This window comes from Xenopus laevis, chromosome 1L (assembly GCF_017654675.1).
Source record: "Xenopus laevis strain J_2021 chromosome 1L, Xenopus_laevis_v10.1, whole genome shotgun sequence".
NCBI classification, from domain to species: Eukaryota; Metazoa; Chordata; class Amphibia; order Anura; family Pipidae; genus Xenopus; species Xenopus laevis.
Genome location: NC_054371.1, coordinates 210,941,694 through 210,966,034, shown reverse-complemented (window position 1 = coordinate 210,966,034; position 24,341 = coordinate 210,941,694). Strand labels below are relative to the sequence as shown.

General features: G+C 37.5%; 1 long non-coding RNA gene across 1 annotated transcript in view; it reads right to left on the bottom strand.

The window, feature by feature from the left end:
- Nucleotides 1-1,479: 1,479 nt before the first annotated feature.
- Nucleotides 1,480-24,341, bottom strand: part of LOC121395590 — a 60,539-nt gene continuing 37,677 nt past the window's right edge. Inside the window, exon 3 of the long non-coding RNA XR_005962575.1 lies at nucleotides 1,480-1,824. This is a non-coding gene — a long non-coding RNA (uncharacterized LOC121395590). The remainder of the gene's footprint in view (nucleotides 1,825-24,341) is intronic.

Sequence of the window (24,341 nt, the reverse complement as noted above, 5' to 3'; positions counted from 1 at the left end):
TTTAGAAAAGTGTCTTGAGATCTACTGATCACCAGCCAAAGGTCTACTGGTAGATCTGAATCTACCTTTTGGGTACCCCTGCCATAGACCAGTGTCACTAGGCGCGGAAGCAGGATCCAAGATTGGGAAAGAATATAATAATAATATAATAATACATGCAGCACTCCTAACCGGTGGCAATAGGGCCTCACTAACTAATTTGCTTGTGTAATCTGTCTAGCTAACTAAAGAAGGCAAAGACCTTTAATGTCCTTCCTCCAAACAGTCTCTGTATCTTCAAGCGCTTCTTTAGGGTACTGTCCCTTTAAACAGGATACACACTCCAGATGCTCTTCGGATGCTTTTAGGGTTGCCACCTGGCAGGTATTTTACCAGCCTGGTCGGTAAAAATGATCGTTGTTCCCAATGTTATTAATAGGGAAAAAAGATAAATATATAGGAAGGCCTGTATTTTTTTTCCAGAAAATGTGGCAACCCTACCTGCTTTTGAGTTCTCTTCAGGCGGGTCCAGCACATTCAGTCATTCAGTGCGACTACCAGCCTCTTTGGATGCTCAGATAGTTATCTCCTGCTGGTTGTTCCTCCAGTCTGGATTCCTTTGACACACTCTGTCCCTCCATGCACAGTATCTGGCTTCTCTGTGCCAGCCTGATCCAAATGTCTGCTTTTGGTGGAGCCTCTCAGCATTCTGGGCTCACCAGCAGCTCCCTGGTCTCTCTCTCTGTCCACCATGTGGTTGTCTCTGCCAGGCTTTTCTCTTCTGCCAGCATCTGCGACTTCCTCTTCCTGCCAGCTACTCACTAGCTGTTGTGTCACTTCCTGCTGCACTGAGATCACTGAACAGCTGGTTGCTAGGTAACAGTTTACAGCACACAGACACAAGCTCTGTCCTTGATCTCTTACAGGGATAAGTGCAATGGTTTTGCACAAATTCGCTACAATACCAATATATTTTATTGAATTGATCTGATTACAAAAGGGGTTTGGCTTTATTTGTACATACCAGTGGCATCAGGTAGCTACAGATGGGGCCCTAAAGCTAAAGGATTACCTAGTATTCACAGAAACGGAATCTCTGCACCCTGCTTTTACTTGTTACTATCACTTGTCAATTGTGGGGCCCTCCAGATGTTCTAAACTGGCTGAGACTGCTGGGAACTGTAGTTTCCAGCAACATCTAAAAGGAGCCTCAGGGTTTCAATTGCTTTCATTATTAAGAAACTTCAAAGACTAACTCTGTTGAGATCGGTTCAACTGTAAACCAACTGCAGATTTCTCAGCCCTTTATAGCCAGTAAAACAGCACTCACAGTCATAATGTTTTGTGTTTGCGGTGAAACGCGTGTGAGGCCTGGAGTCTACATTAGGGACATGGATCTTTTTTTTATGAAACAAAGGCAGAACGGAACTGCCTCCAACGAGCACTTTCTTTTTATGAAACCTCTGCTATATAATCTTATAAGGAAATGAACCTTAATCATACATTTAAACAAAACTTATTTATTAGAATAGGAAAATATATAAACAGGCTTTGCTGCCAAGGAAACCGCAGGCTGAGGCGGACTCCGCCTGAATGAAATAGTGATTATGTTGGGGGACCACCATTATAGTTTTTTTTTTTGTTGGTCACAAATGATCCGCATAGAAGGAATCTAATATGCAGACTGAGCCAGTTGGTTTCAGGTTAGCAGTTGGCTCTGCTCACGAGTGAATAGCGAACATTCCACTGTTCTTATTGGCCTTCGGTTGGTCTAGTCTTGTCTACGTTTTAATGTTGTAATTGGCAACTTTCTTGGTGTCTTGGTTCAGTCCTTTCCAATGTTTTCTAGAAAAAAAGGAACAATGGATAAAATGCAAATTGCTGAATCTTTAGGTTATTTACATTGCTGTAGAAATATATATTGATGCAATTGGCACGGAAAGGGTCAAACATAACCCATTCTCTCTAGTCTCTACTGACTTTTCTGGCTGCTTTACCGGATTCGCTGTTTGCTGAAAGTGGCATTTTCTGACATATTTACAGCTGAGCGCATAGAAGTCTGCTGTAAATCTGCAGAAAAGTTTTTTTTTTCCTGGTGTGAAATTGTGGAGATTTCTGCGTAGAGTGGGGGAAGGAACAGGGCAGCTCGACTACATTCTGATCTGATCCAGGCCAAGCAGTAATACAAGCACACAGCCGCTATATATGAGACAATAAATGGACATTTATCAAATGAAAAGCAGCATCACGGCACCCCCAACATTGTCATTACTTCGACTGTAATCTCTACAGGGCAGGGACCTCCTTCCTCTGGGAATTTATCAACATTCTCATTTTAAATGTTTTAGAAGTTATTGAAACCACAAATAAACTAGTATTCTTTCAATGCCATAAATTTAATGAATGCCGTGTGATTCATTAAAAGACCCAAATATAAATGTACAAACAATTTTTTTTTTCTAAAAATTAGTTTTTTTCTCTCTAAAACTCTAAAAAAAAAGTTTGACATAGGGGCACATTTACTTAGTTCGAGTGAAGGAATAGAATAAAAAAAACTTAGAATTTTGAATGATTTTTTTGGCTACTTTGACCATCGAATTGGCTACTTCGACCTTCGACTACGACTTTGAATCAAACGATTCAAACTAAAAATCGTTCAACTATTCGACCATTCGATAGTCGAAGTACTGTCTTTTTAAAAAAAACTTCGACCCCCTACTTCGGCAAGTAAAACCTACCGAGGTGCAATGTTAGTCTATGGGGAAGGTCCCCATAGGCTTCCTAACAATTTTCTGATCGAAGGAAAATCCTACGATCGATGGATTAAAATCCTTTGAATCGTTCAATGCGAAGGATTTAATCGTTCGATCGAACGATTATTCCTTCGATTGTACGATCGTAGGAAATGCGGTAAATCCTTCGACTTCGATATTCGAAGTCGAAGGATTTTACTTTGACGGTCGAATATCGAGGGTTAATTGACCCTCGATATTCGACCCTAAGTAAATGTGCCCCTAAGTGTAAAAAAAAAACACAGAAAAGTCTAATACAAACTTCTCCAAGTAAGGGGTAGATTTATCAAGGGCCGAATTTCGAAGTAATGGGAGTTTTTTTGAACTTCCATAACTTCAAATTAAAAAGAAAAACAAATAAAATTTACTAAAAAAAAAGCCAAAGTTTTTTTTCTTTGGATGAATAGTCCATATTCAATCAAAATTGTACGAATGGAAGTAATATCACATTCTATCGAATTTGAATCAAAGTTTTTTAAAAGTCCACTAATTGATTCCAGATAGGTTCTAGGAGGTCCCCCATAGGCTAAAACATCAATTCGGCAGGTTTTAGATGGCGAATGGTCGAAGTCAAATCTTTACATAGACAGTACATGATAAATTTCGATATTCGAATTTTTGAATCTTTTTCAAATTTGAATCGAATTTGAACTATTACCTAGTCTACGTACACAAAAATTAGCTTGAAATTTGAATTTTTTTAATTAGAATTTTCACTTCGACCTATATTAAATCTGCCCCTAAAAGTAGTTGAGATCCCATAGCTGCACTGATTCTATTGGACCTTTTTTTTAACCACTCAGACTTTTAGAGGTTTTCGGGATATTTTTTTGCTAGTAATTGTCCGACGGTTTATCATGTGAAAACTCATGGACAAGATTTAATTTGAGATGCAATTCAATTCAGAATTCCTCACAGTTTATAATGTGAAAACTCTATTGAAGTCTATGCGGAAAAAGTGGATCTGAATATGGAGATATTCCATGACTTTTCATGTGATAAACCATGAGATCACTTTTTCTCACTGATTTGAATCTGGCCCTATATTTGTAAAGGTATACATAAATACAACTGAAAAGCTGACCCTGAAGTAAATTTAATAAAAATTTGAGTTTACATTTTTTTGCTGCAGAAAACCGATCTAAATTTTTTGTTCAAATTACATTTTTCTGAATGTTTCAGCTTTGCCATTTACCAGAAAATCTGGAAAATTCACATAATAAATTGATCAGCTAAATTCTGGCATCCTTCAATACAAATCAATGAAAGATGTCTTTCAACCTTAAAAATATTTTATTTGGTTTTATATCTTTGCGGTTTCAGCTAGTGATTGAGAAAAGGAACACGCAATTGCAATCAAATTTTTTATTGCAGGCAATTAAAAAAAATACATTTATATCCTTAAACCCATTATCCGAAAGGATCTGAATTATGGGAAGGCCATCTCCCATAAAATAATTAACTTAAAAAAAAAAAAAAAGATTTGTTTTTCCCTGTACTAATGAAAAAGTACCTGGTACCTGATCCCAACTAAGATATAATTAATCCTTATTGGAAGCAAAACCAGCCTTTTGGATTTAATTCATGTTTTAAAGATTCATGTTTAACAGGCTTAAGGCAGATTCAAATTACATAAAGATCCCAAGCATTCTGGATAACAGGTCCCATACCTGATTACTATCCTCTTTGTGACATAACCAGATATATATATATTCGTACAGACAACATTTGTGCGTGTGATCCATGAAGGCCCTTTCCTGCTATGCCAATAAAACATGGCAGAAACATCTCCATATTTAATTAAATCTCAAAAAGGCTATGGATTTTAATAATGGACTCGATTTAGACAGGGATTCATAATGGGAAAATATTGGTCGCCTTCTACAGTATTTATTTCCCTCTGCAAATGAGGGATATTGGTGTAGATTTAGATGTACTTTAGGGGCTATGACTAATCCGGAAACATTTTAGGTTTAAGACATAATAAAATATCCCCCCCGCCAGGCAGCAATACATTTTACTTGGCCATGGTAAAAAAAAAAATCAGTTGAAATATATGTTGTTCACCTTTAAATTAACTTTTAGTAGGATGTAGAGAATGATATTCTGAGACAATTTGCAATTGGTTCCATTTTTTATTATTTGTGGTTTTTGAGTTATATAGTGTTTTATTCAGCAGCTCTCTGGTTTGTAATTTCAGCCATCTGGTAGCTAGGGTCCAAACCACCCTAGCAACCATGCACTGATTTGAATAAGAGACTGGAATATGAATAGCAGAGGGCCTAAATAGAAATATAATTAAAAAGTATCAATAACGATACATTTGTAGACCTAGAGAGCATTTGTTTTTCAGATGGGACCCCTATTTGAAAGATGGAAAGAATCAGAAGAAGAAGGCAAATAAATAAAAACTATATAAAAAAAAGAAGATCCTTTTAAACATATTTCTTTTTTTCATGCTTTAGCTAATACTAGGTAGTTTGGCTTAATAGTAGGGATGGGCGAATTTTTTTGCCTCGTATCGGCAAAAAAATGACGGCCATAGATTTGTATGGCGACGTGAGGCAAAAAAAAAAAAAAAAAGAAGTGCGACAAAATAATTTTCGCAGCGCGACAACATTTTTTTGACGCCCATAGACTTTAATGGGCGTCTGCCACATTTCGCCGGCGGCAAATTTTTGGCGAAACGGGTCAAATTCGCCCATCCCTACTTATCAGTAAATGCAGAGTAAAACCTGGAGCTTCTGCCAACCTGAAGGTGACAATCAATCAAACTCTACAGCTGAAGGAGACCTGCGCAAAAGAAGCACAAACAGATGTAATTTTAACGCCTCTTTTAATCTCTGAAAATTTATGAGCTCAAATGCGTCAGGTTAGTCACATTTTTTAAACTTATGATGGCCGAATTTCTCCCGTTTTGCTTCGCCAGAAAATTCTCAAATTTCCTGTGAAATTTGCCAAACGGCAAAAAATGTGCGAAACTCGCAAAATTTACGCCCACGTCAATTTTGATGCCAGTGTCAAAGTCAATGGGCATCCGATTAGTGTTGACCCGCGACTGTTTTGACGCGAGCGACGTTTCCGACACGCATGCAAAGATTTTTGACGTCAGCAAATTTTCGTAGAAGCGCCTGCTGATTATATTCGCCCATCACTATTTTCAACACATCAGATGCCATTGTGCCTGGCGTAACGAATGACATTTTAATGCATTTGAAACAATGAGCACCACTTCCGGCACGACTAAAATTACGCCGGAATTACATGTTACTGGGCCCACAGCAAATTCATTTTAGGGCCCCCAAATATATTCAGAAGTTGACCTTTTCAACATATATTGAAATTGATCATTAATTAGGGCTTCGTGGGGCCCCCTATACCTCCTGGGCCCCCCTGCAGCTTCAGGGTCTGCAGTTACGCCCCTGTGTGCGAGACAACGATGCGTTATCAGAAAAAACCCAGAATGCGCATATGGAATATTAACCCTGCTATGGATAAGTCCAGCAAATTTCAGGCTTTGTGTACAGTGTAGGGAACGCCAGCACTTTATAGCCGTAGGAATTTCCTGCAGGAGGTGCTTTGATGTCGGAGCACTTAATACGCGCTGCAGACGATTAGTTCTTATTACGTGCACTAAAAGAAATGCATTTTTATGCCTGACTAATTGAATGGAGTGGAATTCACTCAAAATGGCAAGGAAATGCCTTAGCCCATGCAGGGTGGGGGGGGGGAAATTAAATAATAGCTGAATAAGATTTTAGAAGGCTCTGAACAATTTCATATATTTTTCCCAGAGGGACCAAACACATCAGCACAATGTTTCGCAGACGTGCTGCGCATAATGAGGCCCACCCAGAGCATTGAGGGGTATTGTCACACCTTACTCCTAATTAAAGGGCTGGTTTGCCTCTAAGTTAACTTTTAGTATGTTATAGAATGGCCATTTCTAAGCAACATTTCAAATGGTCTTCATTATTTATTTATTTATTATAGTTTTTAATTATTTACCTTCTTCTGACTCTTTCCAGCTTTCAAATGCAGGTCGCTGACCCCATCTTAAAACAAATGCTCTGTAAGGCTACAAATGTATTGTTCTTGCTACTTTTTATTACTCATCTTTCTATTCAGGCCTCTACTATTCATATTCCAATAAATCAGTTCATTAGTAGCGATGGGCGAATTTTTCCTGTTTCGCCATGAATTTTACGAATTTCCAGCGAAATTCTTGAAACTGGCTAAAAATCTGTGAAACCAAGATTTTGAAGCCGGCGAGTTGACGCCGGCGCCCATTACAGTCAACGGGCGTCCGTTTATTGTCAATACACGTTGTATGAAGGAGGCCACAAAGCATCCGCAGTACTGTGCTGAAAAACTTTCATTTTTCAGCTTTGTGGCCCCCTTCATACAACGTGTATTGATGAATCTTTTGGTCTTTACGGTGTGACCCAACTAAGAAGGTGAGCCCATTTAATAAGAGTTAAGGGAAGCACTGGGAAAATTGCATAGGTCAGTTTATTGTCGTCGGCGTCTAAATGGGCGCTGGAGTCAGAAGCAGCGGAAACGTCGCCGGTGTCGAAAAAACTGTGACGCTGGCATCGAAACCTCGAATTCACGCCTGCCAAAAAATTCGCCCATCACTAGTTGGTAGGGTAATTTAGACCCTAATAACCAGATTGCTGAAAGCGATGACAGCCAATTGATGACAGCAAATTGTCTCAGAATCAGTGATCCCCAACCAGTGCCTTGTGAGTAACATGTTGCCAACCTCTTGGATGTTGCTCCCAGTGGTCTCAAAGCAGGAGCTTATTTTTGAATTCCTGGCTTGGAGGAAAGTTTTGGTTGTATAAAAAACAGGTGTACTGTCAAACCAGTAGGCTGCCAGTCCACATATTGGCTACCAATAGCCAATCACAGACCTTTTTTGACATCCCCATGGATTTTCTTGTGTTGCTCCCCAACTCTATTTACATTTGAATGTGGCTCATGGGTAAAAAATTGTGGGGACCCCTGATCTACATCATCATAAAAGTTAACTCAAAGGTGAACAACCCCTTTAAAAGCATTGAGCGTAGGCACAAAGAAGTCCTGTCCTTACCCCCCTGTCAAGGGTTGACACCTGTCCAGTAATGACCAAGACATGGCTGTCCAGGCCAATACCTTCTCCAAATTATTTCCGATTAATGTGATAACCCCACCCCTGTTGTTATCCCTCTTCCTGAAATGTCTTTACGTTGGTACTTGCTCATACCTACCAACAATTTGGAAATAGAAAGATGGACAAAAAGATTTGGCGCATGGAAGGCGGCAATTTTTTGACCATGCCTATTGTCGTGGCCACACCCCCTGATTACAAAATTTGGCAGGTTATGAAAGTTTGAACACCTTTCTGTGGTTTTTATGTGTTATCACAGTTTTGCTAATGAAGGCGAATTGCCCTTCAAGTCACAGTTTCCCCAAGAGATTTGCTTATCTTAAATTGTTCCAATTGTTTCTTTGCTTGTCTTAAATTGTTACAAAAGTATCTAAGTGCACCTGCCACATATTCTGGAAATGTATCTTTTTCTGGCTGTTCAGTGCAGGAGATCAAATAGAAAGTCAGTACATTTCAGTAACAATCCAAGACTGCAGGCTGAGCTGTCAAAATCAGTGAAAAATGGGACAGTTGGGAGGTATAGTTGCTACCCAGCAAAGGTGGCCACCCTACCCATGCCATAGCGGGCAGGCAGTAAGAGCCAAGCTCCTTTGCAATATGGGCTTAAGTGCAAGTTATGGGGTGAGGATGAAGGAGGATGAGGGACACCACCATGCAACCCCAAGCTCATCCCTCGTGAATAAAGCCCTTCAAATGCAGCCGGGTTTTCTTATCATACTAAATAATTTAACTGCTCTATGTTGGTTTCTCTCTTCTCCCAATGAACATAACTGAACTCGATTGGCTTTCTTTCCTTTCGGGCTCAGTTGCTAGTGATCTCACGTCACACTTCTATAGAGGAAAGCGTAGCTAAAGGGGGTGATGCATTTTATTTGCCTTCATTTTCTAAGAAGAATTCTCTAACTGCCGACAGATGGATTATATAAACTGGAAAACAGTCTAACGATCCAGCAGAAGGTCATATTCATGGAACACTCTTACATAAACATGCACTCTGCCATCTGATTCTGAGAATAGGACTCATCGTTCTGCTTTGTTCAAGCGCTTGTGAGTTTTGTCCTGCAGAATAAATAGCAGAAAGAATGCTTGGGAGTGGGACACCATCATTAAAGTCCCAGTCTCCCAGGCATAACAATCTAACAGCTTTCTTACTACTGTAAGTCATAGCTGAGGCTTTAGATAATACATAGTCATCACCTCCCCCCAAAACCCCACCAGAGAAACAACAGGTATGTGGATCCAAATTACAGAAAGATCCCTTATCTGGAAAATCCCAGGTTCTGAGCATTATACCTGTCCTATACCTGTATATGCTTAATTGAAAAGGTGGCACATTTGTGAAGGTATACTTATTTATATTGATAGATAACCAACAAAAATAGATCTTTACATATCACGATGAAGTAGATACATAAGCAATGTGGTTTTACACAGTCTTGATTTGCAATATGACCATACATTTCCCATAGGGACTATATATCCTGGGCCATGTTTGATCTTGTTATTACAGATATATTGGTATGCGGCCTGTTATTCTATAGGCAAAATAGTCAGCACAACTTTGTTAAATATAAATAACAAGACATTGTGGTGCTGTTCATATCGAATCTCTGGGGCCTGTTATTCAAAATGCTTGAGACCTGGGGTTTTCCAGATAATGGATCTTTCTGTAATTTGGATACCTTAAAGGAGAAGCAAACCCCCAAACTAATGAAAACCCCTACCCTCCATAATTACACCTTGATGCAGAGTCAGCGCAGCGGAGCTCACAGACACCATTTTCACCGCTTCGTGAGTCTTCAGTAAGTAAGCGGCGTATCAGCACATGCGCAGTAGTAGCAATTTGCCAGTCCCGAACAACTGCTCATGTGCCGAAAGCCACGGAAATTGCCGTAGGGACCCGAAGATTAGAGAAGCGCTAGAAGATGGCGCCCGTGAGCTCCACTGCGCTGACTCTCCATGGAGGGGTAATTAAAGACTTAGGGGCATTTACAGGGGTTAAACATTTACAGGGGAACAGGGAGAGGGGACTATGGAGGGTAGGGGTTTTCATTAGTTTGGGGTTTGCTTCTCCTTTAAGTCTTCTAGAAAATCATTTAAACATTTAATAAACCCAGTAGGCTGGTTTTGCTTCCAATAAGGATTAATAAAGTACTGTTTTAGAAAAAGAAAATATTTTTTAAAGAATTTGGATTATTTGGATAAAATGGAGTCTATGGGAGACAGCCTTTCCGTAATTGACAGCTTTCTGGATAACGGGTTTCCAGAAAGTGGGTCCCATACCTGTCTATTAGTTTCTCAATGGTATGGGTATCGTTAACTGGCTTTAACCAGCTTGGGAATGGGGGGTGGGTGCGGTGTCTCAGATTTCCGGTTCATAGCAATCAGTTTCCAGGCATAGTATAGAAAACGAATCAAATGTTTTTGACGTTGTTGCTGTTGGTTATTGAATCATGGAGGTATTTATCCAGCAGTTATATTATAGAGTCTGGGTTTAGGCTCAGCTTGCATATCTGGCTGATATGGGAAAGATTCTGCAAACAATTGGATGAGTGGATTTGTGAGCAAGATCTGAAATAAAGGGGATAGAGATACCCAATTTAATGTTGGCTTGTAGCTCTGGGCACAAATTACAGCAGGAAGGGGAGGAGTGAAAAGGGAGGGATAGAGGGAGAGAGGACCCAACTGAGCATGCTCAAGCCCGTGTCCTGGAGGTTTAAGCTGAAAGAAGGAAGTCTGATAGACAAGTCTGTACACAACAGAAGGAAATAAATGTTTTTTCTTTTGACGGAGGACTCAGAGCAGCATTACTTTGAGGGTTTCCTGATGTATTTTATAGACCTTTCTGATAAACTTTAATTTTACTTTTAACCTACCTTTTAACCTTTCCTTCTCTTTTAAGGGCAGTAACATAGGTATGAATACCATATTTGAATGATGAATCTCCCAGACATGGAAACTCAGTTGGAGGAGCCACACAACATGCACGTTATGGGGGAGAAAAAAAACCAAAAGACTCAACTCAAAGGAAAATATATATATATAAAAGATTGAATTTGTTAAGTAAGTTATATGCTTTATTTATAGGTGACATTAAGGGGCCGATTCACTAAGCTCGAGTGAAGGATTCGAATGAAAAAAATTCGAATTTCGAAGTATTTTTTGGGTACTTCGACCATCGAATTGGTTAAATTCGTTCGAATTCGAACGAAACCGAACGAATCGAACGAAAAATCGTTCGACTATTCGACCATTCGATAGTCAAAGTACTTTCCCTTTAAAAAAAACTTCGACCCCCCTACTTCGGCAGGTAAAACCTACCGAAGTCAATGTTAGCCTATGGGGAAGGTCCCCATAGGCTTGCCTGTGATTTTTTGATCGAAGGATTTTCCTTCGATCGTTGGATTAAAATCCTTCGAATCGTTCGATTCGAAGGATTTAATCGTTCGATCGAACGAAAAATCCTTCGATCGATCGATCGCAGGATCAGCGCTAAATCCTTCGACTTCGATATTCGAAGTCGAAGGATTTCAACTCGAGGGTCGAATTTCGAAGTATTTTTAACTTCGAAATTCGACCCTTAATGAATCTGCCCCTAACAGTGTGATATTACACTTGATTCCCATTGTTCCTATTTTGTATTATTTATGTTAGCTTAAAAACTACCTGCAGTCTCCCAGGGCAATGTTTTCAGCTCATGTGAAGTGCGTTGACATGGCCTGTAAAAAGTCTTGTTTCCTCCTGTGACTTTATCTAATGCAAGAAACGTGTTAATCAAATTGCTTATATATGGCTGAGATATGTTTGCTCGGGGCTTGCATACCTTCTGGATCAGCAGAGACTGTCGTGAGAAGAGCAAATGTAGAATAAAATAATTTGTTTGTATATGTGTGAATCTTCTCGTTTCCATGGGTAATTGCACATGAGCAACCTTGAAAACCAATGCAAAATTCGACTTATACTGTATTTTCCCAAGAGCGCCTCCCCATGTGTTATATTTCATGTGCTTGATTCCAGGCAGAAACGACTTCTCCATGCCATTTATACTGTATAGACAGGAGATATCAGTACTATACAGGTAATTCTATTTACACCACCATTTTTCAAAAATAAAATTTAAAAATATACCCATTTGTTTTCTTTTGTCACCAGTACTTGTTTGATTGTTTAGATTGTATGCTGCACAGACTTACAGTATTTGAGTTAATTTAACTCTGTAAATCTGTATCTGTGCAGTAAGCCATAGAGACCAACTATACACATTATATTGGTAAGTTAACAAAACTATTTGCTGATGGGTTAAGCCGGACATACACCTAAAGGTCCATGCTCATTTGTTGTCAGCTTCAGGGGCCCCCCATCTTAGTCACAAACTCGCTGGAAGTCTACTCCTAATCCTCCCCCTTGTCTTGCAGCCAAATACCAGTTGGACAGTCGTGTTGGCAGGCCACATACATGCGCCAAGTTAAAAATTGAAGGACCAAGTTGGCAGTGTATGCAGCCAGTATATGGCCACGGGGTTACTCAACGAGCTCCAATATTGGGTCCAAAAGGCATTGTGCATATAACACAATATTTTATCCATGTTGTGATCCCTCAACTATTGATGTACATTAAGGGGCAGATTTATCAAGGGTCAACTTTCGAGTTCATGGGAGTTTGTAAAACTCCCATAAACTTCCATGAACTCAAAATCTGAAAAAAGATGACCAATTGAAATTTGAAAAAAAAAAAAAAAAAATTCAAAATCGGGAGAATTGGATCGACCTGCAAACTCGAATCAATTTTTTTCCACCAAAACATCCCTTGATTTTCAGGATGTCTCCATACAACTCCAAATTGATTCTAGGATGTCCCCATAAGCTAAAACAGCAATTCGGTAGGTTTAAGGTGACGAATAGTCAGATTCAAATTGTTAAAGGGCCATTACATGATCAATTTAAAAAAAAAAACTTGAATCAAAGTTTAACTATTTTTTAGTCAAATTACACTAAAATAAACTTGAAAATTCTAATTTTTACTTCGACCCTTGATAAATGTGCCCCTAAGTTCCAGCTGGTTAGTTTGTCTACTATAAGCATCATGGGCAGCCAATCATATGGGCAACATTTTTTCTTACTAGTAACCCATAGCAACCAATCATCAGTTAGTTTAAAGTCTGCAGAAAAATTAAAATATCTTTTGGCTTTTGAATAATGGGTCTGTGTAGCCTCTGCCTGGAATTATACCCTACCCCATACATAACCTAACTATGAATTCAATTGTATGAATGAAAGAACTTGGGCAATGAAAAGTATCTGCTTGTATAGTTGTAAATAATGTGCGAGGCATCCCTGGATACTAACTGTAGAATTCTAGCTCATCATTATTTTGACTTTTTTTTATTAAGGATTTTACTGCCTCGAGTTATTTACCCAAATTAAATCTCACAGTAGAAGCTATGTGTTGCAATACATTATAATCCAGCAAGAAAGAGCACTGATCACAATTAATTGGAGGCCATAAGTAACTGTTAGAAATCTTAGCTCATGCAGTGCTTAAGTGTAATTTTGGGTTCATGAATAAAAGAAAAAGAAATGTGAATATATGCTATTGCTTTTTTTTTTTTTGGCGTAATTTTCAAAGCTGCTCCCATGCAGAGGAATTCTTAGCACTTAATGCCCTTATTAATTTCATTGTTTTTTATTAGCTCAAGAAAAGTGTAAAGGAGCAAAATACTGCATGGCAGAAAATAAATAACCAAACTGATGGTATCTAAAGAACATGCGTAGGTTTGGCCTATTTTGGCCGTACTGCTTTGTGTTTTGGGTGTGTATGGTCACCTCAGCGGCAGTTAGGGCAGGCTATCAAGCCATCAATGCAATTACTTTTCATAAATCAAAGCTAAACTTAGTCACTTGTCTTGATGTGTTGGATAGCCCTTATCTTTAGCAGTGGAAGTATTTTTTGAGGGAAAGGGGATGAATATATCTCCCAAGTATTTGGTGGTCATCTAGAATATAAATATATGAATAGTTATTAATTTTTAAGAAAAAAGCCTATCTTCAGAACAGTTCACCCTTTCTGAAATAATAACATACATGTACTGGATTATTCTACAAGATGGAAGCTGGATTTGGAATGATAACCATCTATTTTTGATCTGGTGAAGACCATGTCCTTTTGGGATCTGTTGAGAAGGATAGGATAGGATCCATGGCAGGTAGGTACATTAACCAGCCCATATTTATTGTCAACTTTAGGTATTATGTGACTATAGACATATGTGGTGATGGATCATTAGCAGATATCTGTATAAAATTGGTCAATTTGGACTGATCTGATCATTGGCTTTGGGGTCAATGAATATGTCATACAGCAGGGCCTATCTAGTCCTGTCAAACAAGGACTTCATCAATGATCTGATTCGGTCATGATCCGACAGGAATTTCAAATCTTCCAGGAGATATCTGTCCAATTTTGGGGGTCATACACAATCAATAAGCTGTTCATTCTGTCTGGAGTCAGCGGCTTTTATAGACCCCCCTTTATGTAACTCAATTTTTAGACATCCTAGATGCTGTTGAGTCTGAGCACAAGCCTCTAACGATTGGTTCAACACTCCCTACTATGTGCACTGGCAACTAGGACACTTATAGGCTCTACCAATTTAACCTTGCTCCTTTAGTACATCATTGTTTCATACAAGTCCTCTCTTCTCCCAAGCACAGTTGCATGAATAGTGTAAGCGTGTACTCAAGCCAAGGACTTTTCTTTTAATAAATATGTTTTATAACCTGTCAAAACATTTATTTATCTGTCATATTATTATGATGTTTTCTTAATCCTAATCTCTTGCCTTAACTCCCTTCTCTCCATCAGCACCATCATTTCTCAACAATGGATATTCCTGCTTTGTCTACATTTATCTACAGAGTAGTTAAACGTATATATTTCTTTATAATCCTGAGTTAGCATTAGTTGTTTCTGATATATTTACTGCTACTTGGCTGATATTAACATCATCTCCCCATGAATGAGCATGACTATTGTGTGTGGGGGTAAACATACTTGCTAACTGGAAACATTAATCAATGTGTAACCTAGATGTTTACCAGGCTAACCGTCTGTGGTTTCTTTAAGCTACAACTATAATTATAAAGATATGGTTGGCTTAATAATCACCTCCAGGAGCTCCTCCTTTCACTACTTGATTAGTCATGGGATTGCTAAAAATTTGACATCATAGAAGTTTGTAGATGACAGATTTATTTTTAATTAAAGTATAAAAATCCTCCAGCAACAGTAAAATGGCACACACATGAGCTCATTCTCTTTTATCTGATGAGAAGGCTAGTTATCAGAACATTGAAACAAGAACCTAATTGTTAAAGCACAGTTCAAAGGATACTACCCACTAGAGTCAAAATATACAATATTACACAGTGTACACAAAATATGCATGAATAAATAGAGCAGAGGGAGAAAAAATCCCAAAATGTCTCAGCCATTTCCCTTTAATAAGAACGCAGTTTTCCAGATGCAAGATATGTACCACATAATGCACTATGTCTGCTTCACCTGAAGCTCAGGCCTTGGTCATCAGAGTGTGTAAAGAATCTCATCTTTATGAAGAAAATACTAAATTTCCCTGTAAGACAGTAGATTCATGGGGCAGTAGCAGGGTGGTTAAAGTAAGCTTAGGACAGAATGCCTATTTGCTGCCTCAATGAACATGCCCAGCCCAGAACAAACTCAGCTTGGAGGACATGAAGGGTAAGCTTTAAGGTGGGGCATTTGTTTTCCTAAATATTTATGGAATAAAGTCTATGTGACTGATTTATGGATATTTGCCTATATCTGCAACCTTGACCAAAGATCTGCCCAATAAGAACTTGAAAAGCAAGAGCTGCATTAAGAGGTAGAGTTGATCCTCTCATTATTGGATGCCTTGGTTGCCACATCCAAATGTGCAAACACAGGAGCAACAAGATCTTCTACTAGATCTTCATGATCTTCTTCTAGAAGGAAATGACCAGAGGAGCACACAGAGTTTTCTAAACATGAAATACAGTTAAGCAAAGGATAGAATACAAAGCCCTTCTGCTAATATTCAAAGCCCTTCTCTCCTCTGCCCCTCACTACGTTTCTTCACTTGTATCCCTTGTATCCCTGGACATATCCTCCATTCTTTTCAGAGCCACCTTCTTTTTACAACATCCACACCCACCACCATCTATCACATTAAACCTTTCTACCTTGTGGCTCCTTACCTCCATTCCATCCATGAACACTCTCTTAACCTCTTCAAAAAGAAACTCAGATCCTATCTTTTGGAGAACTTGTACATTATCTGGTCTGGCACATAATGCCTAAACCTTTGTGCACTTTTGTCCTCTTATTTGTGGCCATATATTATTCACCCACTTAAGCTGTAAGCTCTGCAGGGCAGGACCTGGGGTTTTCCAGCTAAGGGATCTTTCCGTAATTTGGATCTCCATGCCTTAAGCATACTTAAAAATCCTTTAAATATTATATAAACCCAATATGATAGGTTTGCATACAATAAATATTAATTATATCTTATTTGTTATAAAGAGAAAAGTACTTACATAGTTACATAGTTAAATCGGGTTGAAAAAAGACAAAGTCCATAAATTTCAACCCCTCCAAATAAAACCCAGCATCCATACACACACCCCTCCTTTACACATAAATTATATATGCCCATATCTATACTGTTTTATTATTACAGAGAAAAAACGAAAATCATTTAAAAAAATGTAAATTATTTGATTATAATGGAATCTATGGGAGATGGACTTCTCATAATTCGAAGATTTCTGGATAACGGGTTTCTGGATAATGGTTCCCATAACTGTATATTTATACTCATTTATTACTTTATGCTCACTTTGTAAAATGCAAAAAAATTGTAAAGCTGTACAGCTTTGCATGTCCTAGTGACACTATGTAAATAAAATTGGTTCGGATTTGCTGGAAATTTTTTCTTGCGTCAGATGTTTTGAAATCAATGGACATTCTTTCCTACATTTTTCCTAGAGAAAAAAAATGCATGGAAAAATCCTGGTACTGCTGTTGCCATTTTTTCTGGCCCAAAAACCTGGATTTTTTTGTTGAATGAAATGTATGCCTAAATTCTAATGCAGATTTGTGCTGGAAAATTGTACTCCTCCTTGTAAAGTTGTACATACATACAAGGGGGGTAATACATCATCTCTGCTCTTAATTTTATAGTGTTATATTAGACGAATACAAAGGTCAAAAATAAACTTCCGTTTGCATTTCACAGCCTAGGTGGGCCAACTGGTTCTATTTTAGCGCACGGTTCTCAACCACTACCTGCAAAATATTGTTAGCCCACGTGCCAAAATCTTGTTGTTAAATACTCCGGAGGAAGATAATAATTATCATATCACAGGCAATTTTCAAGGACATTATTTTAATTACTAACCATACGAAATTTCCCATCAAAATATTTCGGTTGTGGTTTTTTTTGTGCTTTATTTCATGTGCTGCCGCCTCCTTAAACAGAGTGGCAAGCGTCACAATACACATATTATTCTTCGAAAGAGTTAAAAGGAAAACATTCAGCCTTTGTTCTTCTGCATTCACAATCTTTCATGAGGACAATAAGCCACTCCAGGGTGTGCATTAAGCTAAATCACCGCATTTTGCCTTATGCGTTACAATGCATCTATGCCATGCTGTGCCTTTGCTTAATGTACACCCTGAAGTGAGCGATTGCTTACCTCCTATTAGTACTTGGTGCACGCTTTACAATACTTAACATGAGCACATGAAGTTTAGAAGTGTTACACTCGGTAATTTTCCTCTGACCTGGGTTGTCTCTCTGTGTTGAATGCAGAAGGGCACAGTACAGGTCAAAGGCAATTATACACTTGAAAAACCCAAATCTTAATGAATATGTTTCTATGACATGCAGTACGTGCTTTTTTCATTTGTACTGTACAAAATGATACAATGGCTCTGTGTACTACTCTGTAGTTACGTGGGCACATCCATCTTGATCTCTGTATTTCTGAATAGCATCTGTAACATTAAAGTTGTGTGCTCTATTTTGAAAGGAATTTATTTTAAAGAATAGGTTATTTTTAAACCCTTAATACTGGAAAAGGAAACTGGATCGCGTTTTATGATGAAAGAGAATATATAAGGGTTTATTTTTATCAAAGGTCCAATTTTTTTTCAAATTGAATAATCCGATTTTAATTTGAATGGTATGTTATTTATGAAAAATGTTGAATGTCTAAAATTTGATCGAATAGTCCTGACATAAAGTGGACCTGTCACCCAGACACAAAAATCGGTACAATAAAAGTCCTTTTCAAATTAAACATGAAATCCAATTTCTATTTTTTATTAAAGCATTCATAGCTGTTGTAAACTCATTTAAAAATCTCAGCTGTCAATCAAATATTGTCTGCCCCTCCTCTATGCCTGTGGCATAGAGGCGGGGCAGACAATTACTTTCACTTTCCATTCAGCACTTCTTAGATGTCACTGCTTTCCCCATATTCCCGCGTTCTCTTCACCATTTAATTCTGTAACCAGGGCATGGGGATGGACATCAGGTCCCCCATTCTGGTGCACAAACAAGATTCTGAGATGATACAAGGCTTGCCTTAATAACAGTGTCCACAAAATGGCTCCTGCCTGCTTGCTATCATTTTGAATTCCCAGACTGAAGGAAACAAGATTCAAATAATTTATATAGTGTAATTAAAGTTAATTTTGCTTGACTGATGTGATAAAATAGTATTTTGAATAATTTTTTTGGGTGACGGGTCCCCTTTAAAAACTTAAATTGAATATGAATCTAGTTAGAATCGAGTTTTCCTCCAAAAAGAAAAACAATTGGATGCGCAACAATTTTTTCCGTCCCATTGGAGTCTATGGGGTGTCAAACTTGGAAAAAATTTGGTTCATAGGTTGATGGTTTTAAATTCGAATTTGAAAATTTGAATTTGAGTTTACCATTCAAAATAAATCTGCCCCTATTAATGTTGTTGTTTATCTTCCAATGATATTCCCCATATATACATAGAACATTCTTCTTTCTGCATAATTTTATCTTTCAGTGTGAATGGCAGTGTGCCATGTTGTATACTCAACAGAGGTAGTAGTATGTAAAAACCCAGCTTGCCATGAATGCAAAAGTAAGGGGTCTCTTGTCCAGAAACCAGATAACTAGAAACAGGAAAGCCATCTACCATTTTAAAGGGCACTAAGGATGAGCAAACTCTTTCATCCGGACTTTCTTTAGAATATCTAATTATTAGAATATCACCATGCAATTTTTTGGTGAAAAAAACCCACCTTTTTTGTGTCAGTAAAAAAATAGTTTTTTGCACCAAAAATTTTTTCTTGGGCCAGAAAAAAATGCTATGGTAACTGGTAGCAAGAATAAATTCATGTTGATGGCAACACAATCCTATCGGCAGTGGTGTAACTAGGTGGCCGAGCTTGGTTGAATGATGTGCACCTGGACTGAGCCCCTCAAGATCTTGACAAAGATGTAAACTCAGTATCATAGCCCCAGCTCAAACTATAACACAAATATTTAAGGCACCAATAGCACACCTCCTGATGAGGACCTTGGAAACATTCTCTACACACAGCACATCCCCTACCTCCACAGACCATGAGCCTGAAGATATACAAATAAGTAGTAATTTTGACATCCTCTCACAGACATTAAAAATCTCTGGAATGACATATGTTTAGGACCAGCTATTGCATTGTGTAAAAAGAATACAAACTACAAGGTGGCAATATGGTGCTTTTGTGTTCCATTTTCTCTGAATTAGATTATGCTGGAGCCTCCTGAAAGACAGTTTTTGAAATGGACATTATTTATCAAAGATCGAATTTTAGAGTTTTTTTTATACTTTGAATGAACTCAAAACTCGAATAGTTTCTAATTTAAGAAAAAACTTGAATGGAAAAAACAAGATTCAGCAAGTTCGGGGTTAACAACCCAAAAAAAAACTGAATTAATCAAGTTTCCAGCAAAAAAAATTTGAATCACTCAAATTGTTCAAATTTTTGGGCAAAACTCAAACATCATGAAGGCTATTACCATCTTCAACAACATCTTTTGTGTGCCATTTTCTCTAAATTAGATTATGCTGGAGCCTCCTGGAAGACAGTTTTTGAAATAGACATTATGGATGTTATTTATCAAAAGTCGAATTTTAGAGTTTTTCTATACCTTGAACTCACCACTTGAATGGTTTCTAATTTAAGGAAAAACTGTAATGGAAAAAACACGATTCAGCAAGTTCGGGGTTAACAACCCAAAAGAAATCCAAATTAATCAAGTTTCTGGCAAAAAAATAATTTGAATCGCTCAAATTGTTCAAGTTGTCGGGCAAAACTCGAACATCATGAAGGCTATTAACATCTTCAAATGGTTCAAGGGACATCTGCCATTGACTCCAACATGGTCTTGACAGGTTTTAGATGGTATATTTTTGGATTCAAGCTATTTCCAGGGTGGGGGTATAATAAATCTCAAAAAATTTGAGTTTTTTTAACCCGAAAATGTGATTTTTTTTTTTTTGACCCAAAAAAAAGTCTAGGCAAGTCGATCTTGGGATGTCCTAATGCTTCCTGTCATTCATTGATGTGGTTTCTTCTCATGTGGATGTTAGAGCTTCACTATCCCAGTACAGTTTTGAATATATTTTCTGTCACACAAGTTGCAGGAGTACTGGGTGACCAAGCTAGACTGACGAAAAGGGCTTCAATTTCATATGCTGGTGATTGTCTGTAGTATCCTTCATTTAAGTTGAAGATCCAATCTTCTCCCAAGCTTAGCCCCCTTTTCAGTGGGCAGTTTGTTATTTTTAAAATATTTTATCTTGTCACTGGCACTTCCCCACATCTCAAGGCTTTCAAATTCCTTCTATATTTTCTTGCTCAAGTTGTTTGTAATGCCTTTTCTTTTTTATGTACCTTTTGCTCCTCTCGCTGGAAATTCATGAATTTTCTGGTGAAGCGAAATGGGAGAAATTCACCCATCACTACTGACCATTTTACAGGAGGAGGAGAAATTCTGCAAAACTGTGGAAAAATTTTCAAAATAGCAACGTTTCTCAGCAATTTTTTGTGTTGCCAAAAGCATTAGAATCACTGGCCAATTTTCCTCTTTTATGTTTTTCTTTCGGCAAATATATTGAAGTCAATGGGCATTTTTTATTGCAGCCAATGCATTGGAGTCAAAGTGTGAGAGGGTTTTTTTTTTTTTTGCGTTAAAAACACGATTCTTTTACCTGGTGAAATAAAAGTATAGAAAAATTCTAGAGCAGATTTGTAAAAATGTTCTTCACTCATGAAAAAGAACATTTTTCTGCAAATCTGTAGCAGGTGAAAAAAATTTGCTCAACTCTGCTTTTGAGGCAACACTCAAAAAAAAAACCACTCAAAAATATTAATGTGTGTTATAGGCTTTCCACTTTTTACTTTGTAAGGTTTTTACAATCAAGATTTAAAAAAAAAAGTAAGAATTCCCACAAAGTCAGTTAAGTGCAATTTAATAAAAGCTGTTTAATTGATAATGTTTAGAAAAACCCTACCTAACTCTATTGTCAAGCACTGAAAAAGCTCTTGAATATTGAAGCTGGACATTGTTTATAAGATAAGGGAAATATTTTTCATCTATTAAGCAAACTCAAAGCATATACAATTTATAACCAGAAACGAGATAGAGCCTTCAGATAAGACATATAATTTTAAGCTACAAATAGCATATGATTAATAAGAGCACTAGAGGGGAAAAAAAATGTCTGTGCCTTTTTTCTTTGAAAAGTATTTTATAGCAGTCTAGCACTTGTATTTCACATAGGCTTCAAGATTCAGATTTATGTATCAACACCTCTGCACCAAATTTTGTAAATATTCAGTGGGGGCTTGGTCCTTTAACATAAACATGTCTTCCTATTGAGGCACTGAGAAAAAGCAGGCCCCTCGTTTATTATGCGATATCCAGAAGGCTAAGGGGATGTTGATCTCCTGCCTCCAGGAACATCTTCTCTTGCAAGACAAATGAAATGTCATCATGGGAAGGTGAATCATAATAAATGTAATGCCTTGGCTGACACTGACAAATAAATCAAAGCCTGTTGTGAGAAATATGGGCGACTTTTTTCCAAGGAGGTTTGGAGTAGCTAAATAAATTAAACACTATGCGATGACAGCTAAGGGGCAGTGTGTAAACCACTTGTTAGATAATCTCCATAGTAACTTAGAATTCTTTAAACGGCAAGAACAAAAATAATATTTTTTTTTTGTGTCTCGGCTGGTTTATATGAGAATGATAAACATTTTATGGGGGAAAACAATGCCAAGTTTTATTCTTTAACTTAGTGAACTTAGTGAACTTAGTGAATCTGAGCAGTTAGACATAATCTGTAGCGATGGGCGATTTTTTTTCGAAAAAAAAAATTTTGACGCCGGCTAATTTTGGCCGCGAATTTTCGCGGGCGTTTCGTGAATTTATTATTTGCCCGGTATTGTCTAGGCGTGAGCAAATATTTTTTTACCTGATACAAATTTGCAGCAAAATTCACAATTTCATGAGTATTGAAAATGCTTGTGAATTTGTGTTAGAATTTCACCATGAGTTTATGGGAAAAAAAAAACGTGAGAAAAAAATGCTCACTGACTTCAATACCTTTGGCAGAGGAAACATGTTTCTACAAAAATTTCAACATTTTGAGAACATTTTCAGTGGCTTTGCACATTTTTTGGTGAAACTGGGCAGCCCAAAATAAAATAGGGAGGGATTCTGAAAAAGTTTGTCTGTAGTTATACTGTATTATTAGTTCAAATGAAAAAACACCACCCAAAAATAAAGGTTTTTATTATATTCCCTGCTGCAAGTGTTTTTCCACTGGACATTTACATTTGAATGTTTGTGAAAATCTTTTGAAATATCTAGATGCAGATGTATTCATTTTTAGATTTAAGTCCGAAAAGCTTGATCACATTTAGTTGGGAACAAAACTCAAAAATCACATCATTCCATTATTTTTTGCAAATACAACTGTTTGAAAAACTCATGAAATTAAATGGCTTCAATCTTTAAACTATATTCAATTATTAAAGATTGTTTTCATTGATAAATGTCAAAAATGTGCATTCGGAAAACTTAAATTAAAAAAAAAAAGTGTTGTTTTGCTGTGATTTGCTGTGATTCTGACATAATTTATTAAATGAATCCAGTCTGCCATAATCAACCGTAACTCATGCAAGTTTTCCTTTATAACTGCTCGAACTAAAAGACTCAATCATAAATCGGAGCCAAAGTGTCAGAAGTTCCAGTCGACAAAGTAAATGACTCTGTTCAATCGGAGTCAGCTTCATAAAATATTTCTTCTCCATTGCCGTTAGCTGTTACCTTTGGGTTTTGTTTAGTTGAAGTACTGAATGCTCTGATTGACAAGAGACTGTCGAGCCCACTGGCAAAATAAACATTTTTAGCAGGAGCCCCCATTTAAATGCCAAATACTATCATATTATCATGCATTTGAAAAAGAATTTGCCTGGGTAACAGCTGCACTTTAAGTTCTGGTGTCAGTTTTAGTAAATAATTTTAGTCTGATATTCATTCTGGGTGCTAAATTACTTAATAGAAATGGAAAGTTAGGGAAATGTTTTTGAAATAAGATGCTGATAATTGTGACGAGCATGGAGTCACTTCAAAGCCATTTTGCTGTTCATTTAGAAATCCCATCTACTTAGGCTGCTTCTTAGGTATCAGATACTAACGTGATTACATTCTTTCACTGCATTATTGCACCCACCGAACTGACAGCTGGATTGCAGGGGATCAATTACTCAGTGGTGCAAAAGGAAAAAAAACCCCTCTAATTTCTAATGGGGGAGAGTTGATTACTATTAGGGGGTTATTTATCAAAATGCAGATTTTTCTCACTTTTTAATTATAAAAAATCCGATCAAACTAGAATCCATGATTTGACCTTATTTATTATTCAAAAATCTTGATTTGATGGGATCGGGTAACAACTTGATAAAATCGAGCAAAAACCTGAATTGTATGTTTTTTTCTGAGTTTTCCGAATCGTACAATTTTTTCGGGCTTTAATAAAACTTGAAAAGTTTATTTTAAAAGTATTAAAATTTCAGTTTTGCCCCAAAAGTCAGACGGGAGTAATTAACCCCCTTAATGTCTAATATCTTAAATGAGTTTTATCAGAATATTTCAATACGATTAAAGGTTCTTTAAAAGTGATCTTGCATTCAACAATTGTAACTTTCATTTTGCACTCCAAACGGGGCAATTTGCCACCCCCTTGCCTAACATTTGGAGCTTCTACACAGGCCCGAAGGGGGGCCACATTGCTAGCACATAGGACACAGCTGTGCTCTTT